We start from the raw sequence: 8,635 nt of genomic DNA on the forward strand, positions 1-8,635 counted from the left end.
TGGCCAAAGACAAGATCTCTCAAGGAGGGTTGGTTCGAATTAAAATTCGAATTGAAATTGGAGTTGAAATTGTTACCTCCTCCTTGGAATGGTGGGCGTGCTTGACCCCACCCTTGGCCTCCTTGTGGACGGAACCCGTTTTTGTTGTTGTTGTTGATGTAGGCCGCATCTTCATAGGTGTCGGGGCAGTCATTCCCCGAGTGTCCACCATTACCACAAACCTCACACATTAAGTACGAGTTCATGGCTTGGGCGTAGTTGTTCCTATGCTCTTTGAATTCCATCCTTTCGTGTAGATGTTTGAGTAGGAGGTCCATCTTGGCAACAAGCATATTCGTCTCCTTGACAGTATGCATTCCGTCCTTGGGTCGGGGCTGGGAACGCTCCTCGTTCTAGCCCTGGTTGGGGACCATCTTTTCAATCAAGGCCTTGGCCTTGGCAATCGTCAGATCAAGATAGGCTCCTCCCACAGCAGTGTCCAAGTGGGCTCCTGATGTTGTCGTTAGCCTGTTGTAGAAGCTTTGGAGTACGAGCCACACATCCATCCCATGATGAGGATAGGCAAGTATGTACTCTTGGAGTCTCTCCCAAGCTTCCGGGATGGATTCCATCCCTGTCTGCTGGAAACTTGATATTCTTCCTCGCAAGGCATTCGTTTTGCCCAGCGGGAAGAACTTGGCGATGAACACCGCGGAACATTTGTCCCACGTGTTGACAGCTTTTGTATTCTGATAAAACCATTGTTTCGCTTTCCCAAGGAGGGAAAAAAGAAACAAGCAAAGCCTGATGATGTCAGCTGCAATGCCCCGTATGGTTACGGTCTTACAGAGCTCCAGAAAGTTCTAGAGGTGGGCGTTGGCGTCCTCATTTGGCTTGCCACAGAATGGGCTAGCCTGCACCATGTTTATGAGGCTGGACTTCAGCTTGAAGTTTACATCCCCAATATCAGTGTTTGGTCCAGTCACCACATTGGTGGCTAAGGGGATGGAGAAGTTGCGGAGAGTCTTCTCAGCCATGGGTTCGGTTGTTGTTACTGCTGCCTGAAAAGCTGGTTCTCTTGTCGACAACGAGATCTGAGGAGGGACGACGCGAGGTCAGACCCTTCTCATGAGCTTCTCGGGATTTTCAATAAAGTTTGTCGGCAAGGAGAAACCAGTCATACACTACCCTGTTTTCATCCAATCAGGAGAAAACAAAAGATAATATTAGCCTGTATAAGCAATAGCTACCTCTTGTCGCCTCTCGTCACCGCCTTCGTCTGGGACACTGCCTAGTGGGTCCTCTTGTCAGGTAGTCGGTGCCGGGGCTTGGTTGGTTGGTTTGCTCTGTCAAGTGGGCCTCTTTTGGTTGTGTAACGTAGGACGTGACATTCTTTGAATTTGCCTGCATATTCTTCGTGTTTTCTTCTTATTCCGGACTTGTGCTCCTGAAAATATAAATTCTCCAAAACAACTATGGAACTAGGTTAGGGATACAAATATGTGAGTAAGAGGCATGGGTTTCCTTCTCTTGTGAGTATAGTTGACGGTCATATTTTGCACTTAACGACCGTCAACAAAACGCACGGATACCGCTGTAGCTTTCACCCAAGAGTATTCCAGGGTATCGTATCCACTGAGGAACATGAGTACGTTGTCTATGGGTTCAGACTCATCCAAGGACACACACACCGGTGTGGAGAAGACAAAAGAGAGGGCTTTCTAGATCTAGAATCTATGCTTAGAAGAAGAGATCACGTCGTCGTTATACTTCGAGCTACCGGTTTCGACCGGCTTATACAAGCCGATACCTCCAGTAATAGTGCTCTATCCAATATCTGAATGTGGAGGATTACTAGGGCTCGAATAGGGCTGTCACCACCTGCCGGCTACCTCTACAAACCATGGGACTATCAGACAACTGAGTGGTATAGTCCAGCCAAGACACCATGTCTACGCCTTTCCCTACTAACCTTAGCCCTGGCCAAGACTACCCTTTTCTATCCGGGGTCTTAAGCTAAGATCAAATGCTACTCGCTAGCATACACATCAACTAATATAAGGCAGAGATGATAACTTGTGATCTAAACTCTAATTCTAAATAAAAAAAGTCTCGAACACTTACAACCGAATAAGCATCCGTCGAGGTACAAGCGGAGAAGAGTGCCGATAGAACCGGCAATTCCCCGACTCCTCCTCACTCTCATCCTCTCCTTCTACACGTCCTAGTCTACCTAAGCATCTAGGATGAAGGCCTCAAGCTCCAAGGGAGAAGGTGAGTTGAGTTGGGTGTGTTGTGTGTTTCATTTCTCCACACCCCCTCTATATTTATAGTTGGGAGCCACGGCCAAAGGAGACGTCTTCTGCAGCTAATCCTTGGGAAACCGACTTATGCATCCAATGAGCTTCCTCCATGTGGCAAGTTTAAGTTGGTGGGGCCCACGGGCAGGTCGGCCGGCCTCCCAGTGGGCCCCCCAACCTTCCCTTTTGGTCCATGGGTTCCTTCCTAGGCCCACATGTCATTGGCACGGGTATTGGCTTTTATCATGTCGGTTTCTTGCTCTTGTGGGCCCTCTATTCCATATTCTGACACATGTCGCGTCCTGATTCGCTGGAATGTTGTGTCTTGGATCAAACCACACCATTATACTGCAAAATCAGCTAGAAATCACCTGCACACATTCTAGAATTATTGTCGGTCAAAACCCACCGGCGAGTAGCGACAGGCAACACGAAGAGATGGGAGGTCGCCGGGGCGCTGGCAGGCACTGCTCCCTCGTTAACGGTTCGCAATCCTGGCACACGCCGCGGCTTCTGAAGACGCAGGGCGTGCCAACTGACCTATACCCGATCAGGAAGGTGCGAACATGCTTGCAATGATTTGCGTGCATACACAAACACGTGGAAACATAAGTCCGAGCCGTGATCGGCTCCCCGGGATGACTCTTGCATCGGCTTCTTAAGAGCCGATCGAGTCCCGGTGTCAGATCAGATCTGTATATATCCAGATGTTGATAAACAAAGCAAATAACTGTAAAGCTGCTTCAATTAAATCTAGCTAATCTAATCCACGACAGTAAAAGCTTCACTACTAGATCGGAACATCCTACACGTAATTGGGCCTAATGAGCATAATAAATAACTAAACCTTAACCAGAAAAGAGGCCTAAGAACAAGCGAAAGCCGATTCCCGGATCAATTCTCTGTTAAGACTAAGGCAAAGCATCTACTACGTCACCGGATCATCCAATCCGTTTGCAAGGCCTAACCTAGCAGATATTATGCCAACTCTTGAATATAAGAGCAAACTATAATGGACTAGATCTACTAGATATAAAAGAAGCAGGGTGTTATCTCCATGCAACTAATTCTATGCGACAAGAATTAGCATAAGATTGAAACGTGACTTGCACAGAGATAACATGATATTCGTAGATGATAAGCAATAAAAGTACGATAGATCTACTAAAGCCATGCTACGAACATCAGGATAACTAGCATTACTCGCCATCAAAAACGCTTCAGTACGAGTAATACCAAGGTAAAAGCAAGAACACCGCTGCGCTGATCCCAAGAAGCGATTAGGGCAGCATGGCGCTTACTTGGATGAAACCCTAGAATTAGGGGTGGCGGTGCGCCGAGAGTTGTTGATTGCAAACGTGATGACGTTCCCCTTTTACGAATAACATAAGGTACATATTTATAGTCCGGAGACTTGGGAAACAATCTAAACTAATGTGTCCATATCGGACTCTAACTCAATCTGAACTAAATCTAAAGATACATAGCCCACACGGCCCAAATGCTCACGTAGGAGCCGATTCGTAAGCATCCTTCAATTTCTTCATTAAGCCCAACTCGCTTACGGCCCACTAATTAACCCTATTAATTTATGGCGATAACACATGCCCCCCTGGTTTTGGCAATGATAATTCCAAAACCACTTCACCACTTCATCTTCCCGTTGATGCTTCATTAAAGCGCACAACAACCCCCATGGAAGACACAACGTCTCTGCAACTGGCTCCTCGTAGAATGTGAAACTGCCGATCCGTCTTCCATTTTTACTATTTAATCTTATCCCAAATCGACTTCTCCGCAAACTCATCTTCCCCCAAAAGCCAAGTAGCGCAGAAAACCCCAACCTTCAGTAGCCATGGCGATTTCCTCCTGTTCCGGCTCCAACTCCATCGGCCACCCTTCTTCCCCTTCTTCTTCAAGCCTCTCCACCTCCTCCCTCGACTCCATTCCCGAGAGCCGGGAACCGACGCTAGAATACGACCCAACGGCGGCGTACAAGGTGCTCGCTCCTCTACATTGGGATGCAGAGGAGTTCGACTTCGGGATCGCATCCGAAGATGACGAGCCCCAAACTGAAGGCGAGGACCTCCAACTCCTATTCCAGGAGGAGTTGGAGAGCAGCAGCGAGGAAGGCTTCTCCTGGGATGGAGCTGATGCCTCCTCGGAAGAGGATATCGGCTCCTCCTCCAGCGACGAACCGATGGGAGGAAAGCCCTTCCGATTCCTTGGGTCCTCTGAGGAAGACAGCGAGGAAGAAAGCAGCGGCGGCGGCGGCCGGAGCAGCGACGCCGAGACCGACGACGGCGACAGCGACGACGGAGATGAGCCGGCTCGAAGCCCCAAGCACCGTAGGTACTAGGTACCTACGAGCGGTAGATGTAGGTAGTAGTGTAGAAGTAGTGTAAAGCCGAAGGATTCTTCCTTTGTCAAATCGGCTCTCCTGTAAAAATTCGACTTTTAATGAAGTCTATTATCTTTTAACTTCTTTGCTCAAATCTTACCCCCAAATGCCGATGGCATCGCATCAGCCTTTACTAATGTCCAAGAGCCGACAGAATTCAAAATTGGAAGCAACTCGTATAAGAACAGAACACCACTTCCACTTCTGGATCCAATTCGAACTAGACACTCCAAATCCGAGCGTAATTCGAGAATCCCGCTCCATAAATTCGAGCAAAGACTCGCAAGCATCCAAAATTCGAATTAGAGCCCGCAGAACAACCAAACCCTAAATCAGCAGATCTGAACCATGGCGGATTCTGCAGCTCAGACAACGAACTCTGCAATCGACGATGCGGCAATTTGCGGCCTGAAGGTAATATTCAGCCTACCTTTTTAACTTCTTTCAGCTCATTACACCTCTGAACAAATTAAACTTCTGAAACATGACACCACATGTAAATTTCTGAATCTCTGAACTTCAGGTGTCAGACATCCTCCTGCCGCATCCTTCCAATCCAAAATCCTTTTGTCTTGGCCCACGAACTTATGAAAATCCCACAGATTTAGTATCCTGTGAAGCAAATAGGATCCCTTTCGTGAGTCAAAACATCGATTTGAACTCCTGGGCCGACTGCTTAAGAGCCTGGCCCAATCCTCCTGAAAGCTGGATTACATGGTATAACAGAGTAGCAAAAGCTCATATACCCTTGTGGCAGGATCTAAACATAGCTGATGCACTAAGTTTATCCTTGTCTCCTCTTGACAAAGATGAAAACCTTCTGAAGACCATCGGCTATTTTTGGTCCGATGCTCTGAACTGTTTTCTCTTCGGTCATGGACCCATGACCCCTACTCTGCTAGATGTTACAATGATCACTAGCCTTGACATTGAATCTCCAAATCCTGCTGCTCACAGAATGGTAGAAGTCCCCTTCAAACTCTCATCCAAGGCAGACTGCACCAACTGGAGCACTTACATGAACCAACACATGAAAACAAAAGGTCCAGTAAGCAAAAAGGAACACACAGCCTTCTTGAACCTTTGGTTAGAACACTTCATCTTCTGTGGTCCTTCCTTAGCTCCAACTAAGAATTATCTTCCTTTGGCCTACCATCTGGCCCATGGCAACCGCACTGGCCTAGGCAAACTCTTTCTTGGAGAAACATACAGATATCTCCATTTGATGACAACTAATTTGCTCAACCAAAAGAAACTCAGAGCTGGAGGTCCTTGGTGTTTTATTCAGTTATGGGCACAACTCTATTTTCAGCATCAAATCCCAAACTTCCAAAGCCTGACCAAGAATTCCTTCCCCGATGAGAGTGGCAAGCCAATTAGATGTACTAGCTATGGCCAAGATCTATTCAGCCTTCCTGGCAGTAAACTGAACTCGACAGATGCAGCAAACTGGTTCAGAATTTTCCACAAAGGCCTAGGCAGTCCCCTCTATTTTCCATTCACTAAATCTGAAGCCTTTGAAAACCCAACTGCCTTTAGAATGGATAGTTTTGCCGATGACGATAGCACTCGGCATATGTATTCTTTAATGATCCGACCTAACTTCCTTCCTGTTGGCATCAGTAGTTCCAACAGAATCATCAAACCAGGTTATGAGACTTATCAACCAGTCATAGCAGCTCGGCAACTTGGCTTAGGACAAGTCCCTCCCCACTTCCATATTCACCACTTGGTGGAGAGCAGAGCCGATCTGCCCGATGGTCTCACCAGCTCAAGATGCTACAGCATGTTTGACAATCTCCACATTCTAATACCAGCCGATCTATCCTTTACTCCTTCGTCAATCGACATTAGCACTTGGTGGGGAATGTGGAAAACTCATGTATTCAGAAAAGCTTTAGGTCCTCGACTGCAGCAAATTGATCATGAATATGTAATCCCCGAAGAAGAGGTACTGAACCTATGCTCTTATTCTTTCCAAGCCCTCTATAACTTTCCTTGACTAACCTTGCTCACTTTGCTTGCAGCAACAAGATTGTCCAGAACCTGTAGCCAATAACGGGGAACCATTCCACTTTCTTCCAACTGCCCCTGATGTTCTTTTTTGCAAGGGATCGCCATTGATGAAGAAAGTGATAATGACTGTTCAACCAGACTTACTCTAGTTGGCTTCTAAACGAAGACAAACTTATGCAAATGTTGCCCCCCGAGTTCCAACCAAGAAGAGAAAGAAGGTAATCCATTTTTTCTGAAACTTCTTCCTCATGCATATATACTCTGGTTGATTGTAATCTTTCCTCCAGGACACAACTGAAAACATCATTAGCACTGGAAGCAAATCACAACAGGGAACTGCCACTCATGAAGTTGATACTGGAACAACTGAAGCCCAAGAACAGCGAGAACCATCCATCATCAGTGAAGAAACTGCGACAGACGATGCCATCATTGTTGCCTCAACTGAGCCGATCACACTCGGACCGACTATCGCTCCTTCTTCAGAACAGGTAACTCCGCATGAGCCGATGCTAAAACAGCCGACAACTCCATTACTATACCTTGCTCCCAAAACTAACTCTAATATTTCCATAGGGTTTTGATATTTCAGATTTACTCTCCTTTGACCCAACATCAATGGGTCTGACTGCCCTTGGAGCAAAGGTACCATCTTTACAGCAATCGGCTAACCTGCCAGATCAGCTTCAACTCATCAAGGATCTGCTATCTGCTCCAATCAATATTCTAGTTGATGATTCTAGCAAGATAAAAGAAATCCTTGAGCAGATAGAATCCCACCTTCCAGAGTCCCTTCGAGTCAAGCTTTGGCCTGCCGGCCATCTTCCCTTCTTTCGGGCAGAGGTGACAGCAGCGCAACAGAGGATAGAACTAAGGCATTCTCAAATTCCTCTGAAAGCCGACATCACTGAAAGATGCAAGCTACTAAACCAAAAGAAAGCAACTCTGGATGCCAAAGCCGATATCTCAGCGAGTACAAGGCAACTCAACCTCCTGAAGAAAGAACTGGCAGAACTCAAAGAAAAAGTCCGCACTACACAGAGACTGATCCAAGAGGAGGAAACCTCGATTGCAAACTCCAAGCAAGAAGCCCAAGAAATGACCAAACAGATACGGGCAGAGTTTGCAGAGATAAGCACCTTGAGTCAACAGATAGTAACAGGCGATGACAAGGACGACAAAGCGATCATCGCAAGAGCTGACGCCATACGCGCAGAAGCCATCCATGCCATAGAAGGGTTCCTGAACTAGTAGAACTATTCAAAAAACATTTAATGTTGCCTGTTAAACCTGAAACTTGTACTCATTAAAAACATCTTAAGTCGATGGTTACACATCGGCTATCTTACTTCTTATATATATATATACATATATATACATATATATATACATATATATATACATATATATATACATATATATATATATACATATATATATATTGCTGGCCAACTCGACGTGTTGGCCTCTCTCTTTTTTTTTGCTGGCCAACTCAACGTGTTGGCCTTTTATAATGCAGCCAGATAGATCTCATCGGCTCTCGTTAGTCGCCTTCCCACATACTCGGAAAATATTTCTTGAGGTGTTGGCCATTGACGGCTACAGGAAACTTGACAGCATCTAATTCTTCAAGCATGTATGCATTTCCAGGCAGGACCTGATCAACCTTGTACGGTCCATGCCAAGTAGGAGACCACTTACCATACTTCCTGTCTTTAGTTCCCAATGGTAGCACTGCCTCCCAAACTAGGTCTCCAACCTGGAATTCTTTCGGCTTGACCTTTTTGTTGTATGCACGAGCAACTTTAGCCTTGTTTTCCTTGATCTTCTCAAGTGACCAAAGTCTTAGCTCTGTTAGATCCTCCACATTATCGCTCATTAATGCTGCATACTCTTCAACCGACAGATCATTCTGGAACTCGACACGCCTTGATCCGGC

General features: G+C 46.2%; 1 non-coding gene across 1 annotated transcript; it reads left to right on the plus strand.

Annotated features, from left to right (window-relative positions):
• Positions 1–543: 543 nt before the first annotated feature.
• Positions 544–650, plus strand: LOC120639351. The gene has a single exon (XR_005661357.1). It is a non-coding gene; the product is annotated as a small nucleolar RNA R71 (small nucleolar RNA).
• Positions 651–8,635: the final 7,985 nt, after the last annotated feature.

The sequence above is a fragment of the Panicum virgatum genome, chromosome 6K (assembly GCF_016808335.1).
Source record: "Panicum virgatum strain AP13 chromosome 6K, P.virgatum_v5, whole genome shotgun sequence".
NCBI lineage: Eukaryota > Viridiplantae > Streptophyta > Magnoliopsida > Poales > Poaceae > Panicum > Panicum virgatum.